At 49.9% G+C, this 13,514-nt stretch overlaps 1 long non-coding RNA gene across 2 annotated transcripts; it reads right to left on the bottom strand.

Annotated features, from left to right (window-relative positions):
- Positions 1-5,680: 5,680 nt before the first annotated feature.
- LOC132655073 (uncharacterized) lies at positions 5,681-12,985 on the bottom strand. Of its 2 annotated transcripts, XR_009592646.1 has the most exons (4): positions 11,270-12,985; positions 7,119-7,268; positions 6,629-6,851; positions 5,681-6,403 (listed from the first exon to the last, which is right to left on the bottom strand). It is a non-coding gene; the product is annotated as an uncharacterized LOC132655073 (long non-coding RNA). The 2 variants fall into 2 exon arrangements; XR_009592645.1 differs by lacking the exon at positions 11,270-12,985 and having other exon boundaries at positions 7,119-7,736.
- Between the last annotated feature and the right edge of the window lie 529 nt (positions 12,986-13,514).

Here is a 13,514-nt window from a genome sequence, read left to right as displayed (position 1 = left end):
AGTGGCTGTCTACCAACAGAGGGTCCAGCTGGTCAGTCCATGAGGCTGGACGTCTCAGCTGGTCTTCAGTTTACGTTGGAATCCCGAAGAACAGGCTGCAACGCCAGTGAAGGGATGGACTTGCCGGCCAGAATGAGAGCAGGCAAAGAGCAGAAACTTCCTTCTTTCCTGTCCTTTATCTAGGCTGCCAGGAGGGTGGACCGGACCCAAGGTGGATCTTCTACCTAAAGACCTGGTTTAAAGTGGATCCTTCCACTTCAAATGATTTAATTAAGAGGAAAAACTCCCGAGGCTGGAGAGACGGCTCAGTGGTTAGGAGTCCAGAGTTCCGCTCCTCCAGAGGACCTGAGTTCAAGTCCCAGCAACCACATGATGGCTCACAACCATCCATACTGGGATCGGATGCCCTCTTCTGGCATGCAGGTGTACATGCAGGTAGAGTGCTCATATACATAAATAAAATCTTTAAAAAAGAAAAAAATTCCCTCACAGGTGTACCCAGGTACTTGGGTTTTAGTTCATTTCAGATTCGATCGAGTGGAGCGCCAAGAATAGACTCACAATGACTTTGGTGGTCCTTAGGTCTGAAGAATGAGAAGGTTGGCCTGGAGGAGAACAGCCCTGTGAGGGATCCAGTGGAAACCGGGCGTTACTGAGGGAGTTTCCGGTGGCCACATGCACACAGTGCTATACGTGTGCTGGGCCAAGCTGGCACCAGCCACATGCTGAAGGTAATTCCAGGAAGTTCTGGGCGTGTCACACTCAGGTGAGAGAGACCTGTAAAAGCTGAGAAGAGCAGTGCTTTGGGTTCTCAGAAGGTCTGTGCCAGTCCAGAGGACTGATCAACCAGAGGTGGGAACCCCTTTCCCACACTAGAGAGAAAGGAAGTAAGTTTGTGCCCCCACCTCCCTTAACAGCCCTATGGGGGCAAGGCCTGACCGAGGCCAGGACAATGAAATGCTCAGGGCTGCCTTGCGGAAAGCACCGAACAGGTGGCTCACTAAGCTAGAGTGAATAAAAGTGGGAAAACAGCTGTTGGTGAGTGATTCGAGGAAGCTTGCTCACGGCCACCCACCTGGGACCTGGGAGATGAGCTGGACCCTCAGTGCATCCCCTACTGGGCGTGCACTGCGCTGAATCCTCTCAGCAGCTTAGGAATGGGTACCCTGAGCTCCACACACAGAAGTGAAAGCTCAGTGTTGAGAGAGACAGCTCTAACCAAGCCACGACTCAAGCGGAGCCTCCTGATCTTGATCCCTGACCTGACACAGTTCCTGTTGACCATCACTCAGATACACGTGGGGGGGGGGTGCCTTGCAGCAGCTCTGACCCAGGGAGGCCTCTCTGGAGCTGGCTGTGTAGCTGTGGGTTTCTCTTGCCTAGCACCCTTCCTCCGCATCCTTTCCTATCCTGATTCCTAGGCCTTCCTACAAGTGCTGTCCCTCAGTAAGCCCCTCTCATGGCCCTGACAAGGGGCTAGAGCTCCCCACACCATTGCAGCTCCGGTGGAGGAGCAGGCAATGGAGGACGCCTGCCGAGCCTGAAGGAAATCACAGTATCTTCAGGCACTCCCTCCCTACTCAGGCGGTGCCCCAGTCCCTGTTACTGGGCTATCTGCAAGGCTATGAGGGTCATGCCTGTCTTTTGCCTGAGGTCTGGCTCCTTTCTGTGGGCAGGAAGGCAGCTGGTACCCTGCTGTGTCTAGGCACCAGGCAGACCAGCGTGAGAGCCAAGGCACCTTGTCAAGAGAGCTCAGACATGCCTGCCCACCCGAGATCCCTGCTTATCTGCATCTCGCTGCTTGGGGCACTGGCTGGGCACTGAGTCACCGGCCCAGTTTCCCTTGGTTCCTGAGGTGAGCACCCAGTGAGCTGGCAGCCATGGGAACACCGTCAGAGCTCAGTGGGTAGCACGAGGCCCACCACCCCGACAGGCTTGGGTCGCAGTGGAGCAACCCATGAAGGGATGGGCACTGCAGCCTGTGACGTCAGTGCTCCCCGACAGGCAGGACACACCCAGCTCAGCTGGCAGATAAGCAAGCCCAGCTCTGTCCAAGCCTGAGCGTGCTCGCCGGCGGTCAAAGAAAGGGCGCTGTGGTGCTAAGGGGGTTCTGGGTGAAGTCAGGGCAAGATCTGTGGACTCTCAGTGGGGGCTCACAAGACCTGGCTGGGGAGATGGCCATCCTGGGGTGCTGGAGAAGGGCCAGCTGTCATGATTGTTAGAATGATTGCTGAGGCTAGACGTGGTGGCACAGTACTCAGAAGGTGGAGGGGAGAGGACCAGGCATCCAACGTCATCCTTGACAACACGGTAAATTCTTTGAGGAAACAGTAGAGTACCTCAGACTATCTCAAAACAAAACAAGAACAAACGCTGGGGAGATGGTTTAATTGGTAATGTGCTCCCTGTACAAGGACCTGAGTTTGATTCCTACAGTCTGTAGGAATCTATACATATATAAAATCTTTAAAAAAGAAAAAAAATTCCTCACAGGTGTACCCAGTGTTTAAAACAAAACACTGTGTTTAAAACAAAATCAAACCAAAAGTAGGCATGACAGGCGTAGCAGCACACGCCTATGGCAGCCTCAGTAGGTAGAGGTCGTCCTAGTGTCTGTAGACAGTCCCAGACAGCCAAGGCCACCAAGGGATACCGTCAAAGGCCAGCAAGTCAGCGAGCAGCAGCAAGGGATACTGTCAAAGGCCAGCCAGCGAGCAGCAGCAAGCGGCTCTAGTAGCCTGCACGCAATCCTAGTTCTAAGAAGACAGAATCAAGCTTCTGGGGCTCAGTGGTTATGCAGCTGCTGTGACTGTCCTCTGACTGTCCTCCGAATTGAGCAACTGCCTTCTTGAGTTCAGCTAACCCCCTTGCAAAACGGATTGCTGGCTGTTCACACCCTCTCACGGAGTGTGAGGTAGGGCATGAGACCTTACACGGGTCAAGTCTTGGCTTTCTACCACCTGCCGTATGTCTTAATGGCATGTGGCCGGGAAGAGAGAAGAGGGGTTGAGCAGGGTTCTCAACCTTCTTGATGCTGGAACCCTTTAATACAGTTCCTCATGTTGCGCTGACACCAACCATAAAATTATTATTTTTTTGAGACAGGGTTTCTCTGTGTAGCCTTGGCTGCCCTGGACTCACTTGGTAGACCAGGCTGGCCTCGAACTCACAGAGATCTACCTCCCTCTGCCTCATCAAGAGCTGGGATTACAGGCATGTGACACTGTGTCAGGCCCATAAAATTATTTTTGTTGCTACTTTGTGAATTGTATTTTTGCTACTGTTACAAATTGGAATGTAAATATCTGTCTCCTGATGGTCTTTGGTGAACCAGCAGTTCAACCCCCTCGGGGATTGCAACACACAGGTTGAGAACAACTGGGCTAGAGAATTCAGGGGCCGGGACTAGAGGAGACTCCTTCTGCGGAGATGTGGGAAAGCCCTCATCCCTGCTGGGTAGAAGTTTTCCAGGTAGGTCCTGTTGTGGAGAATAGCACCCTAACCCTATAATAACCCTTCACCAATGGTCTGTAAAGAAGCCCAATACACTCACCAGCATTCCAGAGTGAGCTTTGGCAAAAATCATGCCGGCTTTGTCTTTAGGATTTAAGAGAGGGGGATAGATTTCGCTATGTATGCCTCTGGGAAGGAAATTTAGCAACATCAGCCTGCTCAGTGAGCTTAGGACAATGAGAGGCCTGTTTTCAAGAAACAAGGTGCCAGAGCTGGAGGAACAGCTCAGCTGTTAAGAGCACTCCCTGCTCTTGCCAAGGACCCAGGCTCCATTCCCAGCACCCACATGGTGGCTTACAGCCATCTATAACTCCAGTTCCAGGGGATCTGACACCCTTTTCTGGTTTTCTTGGGCACCAGACACACACGTGGTGCACTTGTAAGGCAAAATATTCATGAAATAAAAATAAACCTGAAAACTAACTAAAACCAAGGTAAATGGTGTGTGAGGAGCCCCAGGCTGACCTCCGGCCTCCACATACACGCATACATACGAATGCACACCAGCACACAGGCACACCGACACACACGCACGAGTGAATGAAGAATTGCTGGGCAAGCGGTGGGTGCCAAAGAGCGTGGACCCGGACCAGCTCCTCTCCACCTGAGCGTCAGTGCCTGACTGTAATCAATCAGCTGAGAGCAAACTGAGGAAATTAGGGAAAAGAAAGAGGTCAGCAGGAAGGGCAGAGCAAGGAGCGACAAAACTGAAAGCCAGTTCCTGGAAGAACACCAGCGGCAGCTCCACGCAGCAGTGATGCCAGGAAAGCATGCGAGTCAATGAGCACACGGGTTAGGGCTTGAACAACAGCGTTAGGAACACAGAGCCCTGTGAGATGAAAGTCTAAATAAAGAAGAAAAAAGTTCTGGAGAACTGTAAAATCTACACATTACTCCCTCCCCCCCAGAAAACAAAGCAAACCAACAGCAACAAAACAAACCAAAGAGAAAAACAAAATCAGAAAAGACTAGAAAGTGATCATGGGAGCCTCCCTTTCTGCTCAGAGGGGGCTGCTCCGTCCAGCTTCCAGGACCAGCCAATTCTTGCCTCGGATGAGATGTTCCAAAGGTGAAAAAGAGAAAGGCTCATTTTACAAGGTCAGGACTGTATGAAGACAAACCAAAAAGGACAAAGGATGGGATGAAAGCCTGTTCTACTAGGAGCTTAAGTGAAGAAAGATGAGTGGATGGATGGATAGATAGATAATAGGTAGGTAGATTAGATAGATAGATAGATAGATAGATAGATAGATAGATAATAGGTAAGTAGATAGGTAGGTAGATAAAATAGGTAAGCAAGTAGGTAGGTAGGTAGATGGATGGACGGACGGATGGACGGATGGATGGATAGGGTTCTGCCAAGATGGCTCAGGGGTAACCAGAATGACAACCTGAGTTCAATCCTTAGGACCCACGTGGTGAAAGGAGAGGCCTTCACACGCTGCAGGCATCCCCCAAATACATACAAAGTACATGTAACATACAAATCTAAAACAAAAGACAGTGTCAGGAACTGGATTCAGCTGGACATCAGGCGTGGAGTGGCCTGGGTTTCTCTGCTTTAGTGTCAACGCCAACACAGTCTTCCCAGAGGAGATGAAAGAGACAATTTTGTCATCGACTCAATGGACACAGAAATTATTTGGTGGGATAGGTAGCCTGTCTCCTTTGCTATGACTAAGGAGCTTCTGGTGCAACAGAAACGAGAGCATCCATGTCTACTGCAAGCAATATGTATATATAATATATAATAATAAATATACGTAATGTTACATGGTACAGCAAAGTGTATGCATTAGAAAAAAAGTCAGTGGCCAAGATGGTGGCCAGACCGAGAAGCCTAACGGGGGCCTGGCTTCACGCAGCCTTTGAGACTAAGACAATCCAGCGGTCAAAGTTCTGGCTGTCCAGCTGAGTGGAAAGCCTGTGTTCTGGAGAGATGGCTCAGCCAGCAAAGGTGCTTGCTGTGCGAGCCTGGCAACCTGGCACCCACGTGAAGGCAGCTAGAGAGAAGCAGCTCCCAGGGCTGTCCTCCAACCTTACACATGGGCCATACCACCGACAAACGCCGTGCACGCTACACATGATGTAATAAATAGAATCTGCTTAAAAAAGAAAGCATCTCAACACAAACCTTTTCTTCTTTATATGCATCTGCTCATTATTTATTTATTTATTTATTTATTTAGGTGTGTATTGAGAGAAGGTTTTACTGTATGGCCTAAACCTTGAACTCACTGTGAGGCCCAGGCTGGCTTTGAAGTTACAATTTCTGTGCCTCATTCTCTGAAGCAGTAGAATTATAGGTGTGGCTTTCACTCTTTTTTGAGACGGGATCTCTGTGTAGTCTTGGCTGTCCTGGACCAGGCTGGCCTCAAACTCATGAAGATCCACCTGCCTCTGCCTCTGTGAATGCTGGGGTTTTAGGCATGCCCTACTGTGCTCGGCTTGTAGCATCTTTTTGTTGTTGTTGTTTTAATGATTTACTTTTTAAAAATCTCTTTATCTCTTGCATTTTGAAGTATTCAGGTTGCTTTGGTGCTGGGTTCAAAGGGCCTCCGCGGACAGGGTGTACAGAGATTCAGCATAATTGGACACCAGTGTACACAGAGAGGCTTGGCTCCCACCTCAGGGCCTGGCAGTTTCTCAGACTCCACAGACTAGGCCATCACGAAAGAGAGTCACCTTCAGCACCTCTGTAAAGCAGTGCAGGTGTCTGTTTCACGTGCAACAGCGATGCTTCCTCTGTCCAGGCTGTGCCGCGGGTTATCAGGGAGGCCGGGTCGTGAGTGTGCACAAGCGCTGCGGCTGCGCACCCTGCCGGGAGTGCGGGAAAGATCTGCAGCAAGATCGTCACGAGAAAGATCTTCTCTCATAAGAATAACCCCAACTGAAGAAAGAAGGAGGCCCTTCCGTACGTCAGCAGATAAGTATGTTAGCTTTTTTAAAAATTGCTTTAACAAAATACCCAAGGAGGAAAAAAAAACAAATTAAGGGATGTTTCACGTTGTCACACAGGGTCAGAGGGGTTTGCATATAGTCCCTTAACCTGCTGTTTGGGCCTGAGGAGAGGCAGATCATGAGAGCGAGGGCTTGGTAGGACAGAGTAGCTTACCTCGTGGTGGGCTGAAGCAGGTACAGGAGGAGAGGGGGCAAGGCACAGGACCGTGTTCTCAGGATGAGCTATTTCCTCAAGGCCTGGCCATCTACTTCTTATCACCTCTCAATGTCATCAGATTCTGACTCCACCAAGCCTTAATTCTCGAGAGATCAGAGCTCTCAGGATCCAGGGACAGTTCCAAAGTCCTCAGCTGGCAGCCACACGCCCCAGTCCATGCCTGTGGAAGAGGAGTAACATTTAAATGATAACAATAAATAACCCATTACATACATTTAATCTCAGAAGGAAGGACTCTGCTGCCCAGGCACGTGGAAACAGGCACGAGTCACCGTGGCTGAGAGGAAGAAGCTAATCGGAGTGGCTGCTTGCTATGCAGATGCCCTGGGAAAAGCAGGGGTCCCGGGGCGGTGTGGGCCGGGATAGGTGAAGCATGGGAGTTTTCAAGGCAGAGCCACTCCGTAGTTTTAGACACCTGAAACCCTACCTTGATGCATGGAAATTTAGTCCTTTGGCGGTGGGAAGTCCCATGATGGCGTCAGGTGTGAGGGGGGAATAGGACTGTATGGCCAACACATCAGGCACCGTGGCATAGGGGCTTGGTGCTCACCCGGGCGATTCTGGAAGTGAGTGAGCCCTGAAAGACCAGAGGCAGAAGGAACTGCACACAGACACGTATCTGCATTTGGTAATGCTGATTGGCAAAGGGTTCTGAAGATTCGTTCCAAGCACCTGAAATCAAGGAATGAAACGGACGGTTTCTCACTGCGGAGCAGAAGCTCTGTCACTGAAACATCAGAGGCTTGGCTGGAGTGATCCAGGTGGTGGTAGGTTAAGCCTGGAGACATCAGTTGAGCGCCTGTCTAATACTCGTGCACATGGACACACGCATTACACATATGAATGTGCAGAGGGCAGCACACATATGCTGACCTTTGGTCAGTTAAGAAGCAATTGCTATAAATGAGTGAAAATCCCAACCCTTCTATTTACCAATAAAGACTCAAGAGCCAGATGCTAGGTGAAAACCTGCGAGCTCAGAGAGGCTGAGAAAGTAACCAGCTGACCTTCCTTCTCAGCTCAGGTCTGGATGGAAAAAAAAACCCAAAAGGCTCATTAGCTTAACTGATGGACCAGGAGGAGAAAGCCAAAGCTCAGGGAGCTGAAGAGCCCAAGAGCTAAAGCTGCTTCTACTTCTATACAATGTCTTAATACCCCTCACCTCAAAGTCCCTCCTACTCTAATCCCTGTCACCTGGTTTCCTGTCCCGCCTCTTGCCCTAGGGTTAACTTTATTAAATCCTGTGTACAGAAATTTCTTGGATTAAAGGTGTGTGAGAGGGCTCAACCATACCAAACCAGAAACAGGGTTTTACAGTTTACAGTTTTGGAGTTCACAATGGGATCGGATATTCTGCAACAAGCAGTGTCACTTCAGTGAACACAGAGACCACCCGTTATGTCTCTAACGTCATTCTGTAGTAAGGACCCACAGCACTCAGAGAGATGGAGGACACTGGGCTAGCTCAGCAAACATCCACGTTCCCGGAGTGTCTTCTCGTGCTACTGCTCTGGACCAAACTGTTCCCCTCAAATCATATTCTGACACCCCAGTGTGACTGTGCTTGGAGCCAAATTACTTAATGATGTAATTACAGCTAAATGAGATCATCAGGGTGGTCTCCTGATGGTTCCCTTCTAAGAGGACAGGGCTCCTGGGCACATAGAGAAAGTCAGGCAAGCACGTGGGGAGAAGGGACCTCTGTGGAAGAGAGAAGCCAGGTGAAGCCAGCTGGCACCCTCTGCGGGTGGGACTGCAGGTGTGACCACAGGTGTGCAGCCTGAGATCAGAAACAAAGGAACATCTGTTCTTTGGACCACTTTGTAGCACTTAGTTATGGCAGCTTAGGCAGATTGATACACCCAGGAAATGAAGAAAGCTTCAACAAAACAACGAACCCACAATGACGGGATTAGAGCAGAGACACCAGTAGAAGGTGTCCCTGAGGGCTGAAGCTGGAGTGAACTAGATTCCAAACAGTAAAACAGGTAAAGTGTGAGGGCTACAAGCCAAACAGAAACAAGTCCATGTGGGTTACACACATGTAAATAAGAAAAAGACTGAACGTGGCAGTGGGGAGAGAAGTGAGTGTCCCAAGTGGAAAACTCCGCTTAGGGAGACTCTCTCCTCACTCCCTGCCCTCCTTAGCCTTGTCTGCTTGACGCGGGCTAGAGAGATCTGGGGGGAAATTTCTGACAGCTCCTAACCTGCTCAAACAGCTACCAGCGGGGGACCGAGTACCCAAACCCCAAGACTGTGGGGTGCAGCTCTTATTTAAACCACCATGGGCCCTTTATCTGGTTGAGTTTCTGTTCTCAAACCCCAAGCCCCAGTCTTGTCATTACAAGAAAAAAATCTGACAGTTCCCGGTAGAACCACCTGTCCCGTGGTGCTCCTAACAGCCCCGAAGGCAGAAGGAAAAAGGGTCTCCAGCCAGCAATGGTGGCCTGGCTTCTCAGGATTTGGGGGGCTGAGGCAGGTGGGTGGCTATAGGTCTTTCTTTGGCCAACCTAGGCTACATAATAAGCTCGTGGCCAACTTGGGTATACAGACTAAGAAAAAGACTCCGAGAAACTCGGCCAGGAGAAGCCTCAGGGGATAGAATATGATGCCCTGTGGGCAGAAGGAACACACGGAGTAACCAAGGAACTAAGAAAAGACTGAGCTATGACTTTTACATTTAGAAACAGCTTTATGTAGCCCAGGATGGCCTCCAACCTGCTATGTAGCCAAGGATGGCCTTAAGATTTTGATCCTCCTGCCTCCACCTCTGAAGTGCTAGAATTGCCAGGGTGACTCCACCCTGGGTTCTGTACAGAGCTGGGAATTGAACTCAGGGTTTTGGACATGTCAGGACAGCACTCTGAAACGAGCTGCACCGGCTCCTCAAGTATGACTTTCATGTACCAGTAATGATCACAGATGCGCCACACTGTGAAAACGGCATCGTGAGACCCAACACTTTGCATGATTAAGGTACACCAATGAAGCAGAACCGTGAAAAGCACGTGTCAGTCAGGGTGTCAGCAACCGGAAACATGGGCCATGGACCGTGTAGGAATTCTAGCTTTTCTAAAATACGGATACAGAAGAAATTTAAAGTTATCTTAGGTTTCAGAACAGTCCCAGGTCATGAATCTTTTCTGTTGTTTCTAGTTTGCTATACTTGTATTTTGAGGTGAGGGTCTGGTGTGCTGCCGAGGCTAGCCTCAAAATCCCATTCCTATGCTCTTCCCACCTGAGCCTCAGGTGACCTGTAGCCTCGGGGACTACAGGGTCACTAATCTGAGCCTGGCTCAAATGGTTTGAGTAAGAATAAATATTTATATTTGTCATCTCCTGAGATGATAAGAACACAAACAGCTACAACACACAAGGAAAGAAACTACCTGAAGGTCAGAGGATGAAGGCAAAGAGTGACGTGTGGGGTGTGACAGGAAACTTGAGTTCTGTGCACAGGAACCAGATTATATTACAAGAGCCGGGGATTGCTTGGAGCAGGCCTAGTTGAAGAGGAAGGGAGGTGCTACGCCACCAGGAGGCTGGTTGGCCCACTGCAGCACCATGCGTGTTCAAACAACAAGAGAAAATAAAAATAGAACTCTCTGTGTGTGTGGTGTGTGTGTGTGTGTGTGTGTGTGTGTGTGTGTGTGTGTGTGTGTGTGTTGGGGAGCAGGGACAAGGGACAGAATCTTGTATGGCCCAGGCTGGCTTTAAGCTCACTAAATAGCTGAAGATGACATGCAACTCTTGGTTCTTTTTGCCTTCTCTTCTGGAGTGTTGTGATTCAGACACGTGCCACCAGGGCCAGAGAGATGGCTCAGGGGTTAAGAGTGCTGGCTGCTCTTCCAGAGGTCCCGAGTTCAATTCCCAGCACACAGAGGGGGCACCGTTACACATTAAATCAATCAGTCAACCAACGGGTCATCAGACATGTGCCACCACAGCATGCCTTACTTCTCAAATACATAGAGAGAACTGGAAGCAGAGAAACAGAAAAGTTTCAAGGAACAGCGCAGTCATGAGAAATCATTAGGTCATTGACTGTCCCGTTAGCACGGTCTGAAGCCTGGACTTCCGTGTGAACTATACTTAGGGCAGCCACTGGAGCCAGCCTGGGATGGATCAGGTGCTTCCTGCTTTCTGAGGCTGTTTTCTTGGGAAATTAGAGGAGAGAGGGTGAGATTAGAAGAGAGGCTATCTCAAGGGTAGATAGGCCCAGACTCAGATCACCTTCTCAAATGAGGCCCCGGGAGACCACCCACAGGGGCCAGATTTAATAAATAAACGCACGGATTGTCCAGATGAGCTTTGTGCTCCAGATAAGCCATTCCTGTGTGGAACAGTGTCTCTGGTATAGGAGGACCTCGGTGGATTCCTGGGACCAGGAAAGGGATATAGTTGTTGTTTTTGTTTTTGTTTTTGTTTTGTTTTCCCTGAGGCACGAAAACCCAATTTAGGAGGATCAGCTGCAGGGCCCTGAGCCTCATGCTAAACATGCATGCTTTGTAGTTTGCATTGCTGCATAGCAGATCTAATGTGCCCTAAGCAACCTGTGTTCTCCCGGGCCGCACTCACCTGCCCTCTCATCTCTGTGTGCGTAAAGGTCCCAGTAGCCCACTGGGCTTGCCTGTGGGCTGAGTTCCCGTGTCTCCGCGGTCCAGTGGCTAGTATCCTCCGCTGGCTGTGAGGGCCACACAGTTCAGCTTTCAGGGACTGGCAATGAGAAATCACCTGTTCCTTGGGCTCCTCCAAGTCAGGATTCAGGCCCACAAACGTGGAAGAGTTTTGGTAACCAGGAGTCAGGGCTGATATCTGCTCTGATATCATCCTCAACTGTTGACAGGAACCTTTGACTAGAGGGAAGTCTGTAGGCCTCCTAGTGCTTCCTCGGCACACTCGCAAACACTTGGTGTTCTTGGAGAAAAGGCGAGGCACCGTGCAGGCTTTGCTGAAAGCTGTGGAGAAAGCCTAAAGGCCTTGCATCTTTGCAGGCTTGCAGACCAAGGCTGCTACTGGAAAGAGGAGGATGGGCCGGGCCCACAGAGACCCCGCCTGCCCCACTGCTGCCTGCCCAGGCAGTGGAGGACTGGACACCATCAGCTGCCCATGGTGCTTTTAGGGTAACTATCACAGCGTTAGGCCCAGATGATGGTGATGACCACAGCTTCACCCTGGATAGGCCAGCAGACACACCATTTTAGAGAACTTGCTGTACGGTCACACACGTGGTCACACACGTAGTCCCAGCACGCAGGAGGCACAGGCAGGCAGAGCTCTGTGATTTGAGAGCAATCTGATCGACATGTGAGTCTCAGCCCAGCCAGGGCAACATACTGAGACCCTGTCTCCAAAAAAAAAAAAAAAGTTTGCCTGTAGGTTTGTTTTTTTAAATAATAAATTGATGTTCAGGCACTAATCATGGCTGCACATATGCTGAGTTCTTGCAAACACCCATAACTGTATTACCCAAGATGCTTTGCAGAGGCAAAGAACATTCTAGCAGCCCAGAACACCCATGCCATTCAGTCACTGTGTCCATGGAAGCATCCGCTGCTCTGGTTTCTCCCACTAGTGTGATCATCAGAGTTGACGTAAGAAGATCACCAGCATGCAGGGTGGGAACCGTTCCTTTGTGTGTTCACAATCCACCCAGGTAGCTCCATGCTTCAGCAGTCTGTTCTTTTGTTTTGAAGATTTATTATTTATTTACCTTTGAGACAAGGTTTCTCTGTGTAGCCCCGGCTGTCCTGGATGATGCGTAGACCAGGCTGGCCTTGAATTCAGAGAACTTTTTATTTTATGTGCGTGAGCATTTTGCCTGTATGTATGAATGTGAACTCAGTGTGTGCCTGGTACCAGAGTAGGGCAGAAAAAGGACTGGATGTCCTGGATCCATGATGAAGCACTGGGAACCGAACCCAGGTCCTCTGCAAGAGCAGTGAGTGCTCTTAGCCCCCGAGCCATCACCCTGGCCTCAGCAGTCTGTCCCTGTGCGTGCTGAGTGACACTGTGGTGAGCGTGCCCCCAGTGTGTTCATACCCTTTGCTGACAGACTGTCAAGAGCAGAGTTGCTGTGGATTTTTCCAAGACAGGGTTTTGTTATGTAGCCATGGCTGGCCTGGAGGTCCTTCTGTCGATAAGGGGCTGGCCTTGAACTCAGAGATGAGCCTTCCTCTGCTTCTGGAGTGCTGGGATTAGAGGCTCTCCGCTTGCTTTCTTATATGATCCGGATACACCTGGTCAGGAGCGGCATTGTCCAGAGTAAACTGGGCCATTCTCATTAATCACTAACCAAAATCTGCCCCAGACACGCTTACAGGCCAAACTGCTGGAGGCTCCTCTCCCCAGGGGAATCTGATGTGCATCACATCGAGAAAAACTTACCAGGGCAGCCACATAAAATGTCTTTAAAGAGGATGATGTAAAGCTGGGGGGGGGGGGAAGATTACTGTAACTTTTCCGGGTGATATGTACAAACATCTACACTAGATGGATGCCAACAACAGATCAAACAAATGGTTCTACTCAAGTCCAGAATGGTGAACCAGCGAGTTTATCAGGCTCAGTTACAGGGGCATGGTGAGGACTTCCAGGACTATGGGTGACCCCAAAACAAGTGCATCTCTCTGAAAAGCTTTCTGAAGCCACACCACACAATCTCCCTGTTCCTCTAGTCTACACACACACACACACACACACACACACACAGGGAAAGAGAGAGGAGAGAGACAGAGACAGAGGCAGAGACACAGAGAGAACGGCTAGCAGACAGTAATGCCTAGCAGACAATGTTCCACAACTATTACGTGTAACTTCTACC

Source organism: Meriones unguiculatus, chromosome 7 (assembly GCF_030254825.1).
Source record: "Meriones unguiculatus strain TT.TT164.6M chromosome 7, Bangor_MerUng_6.1, whole genome shotgun sequence".
In the NCBI taxonomy this organism is placed as follows: domain Eukaryota; kingdom Metazoa; phylum Chordata; class Mammalia; order Rodentia; family Muridae; genus Meriones; species Meriones unguiculatus.
This window is presented reverse-complemented; position numbering and strand designations above follow the sequence as displayed.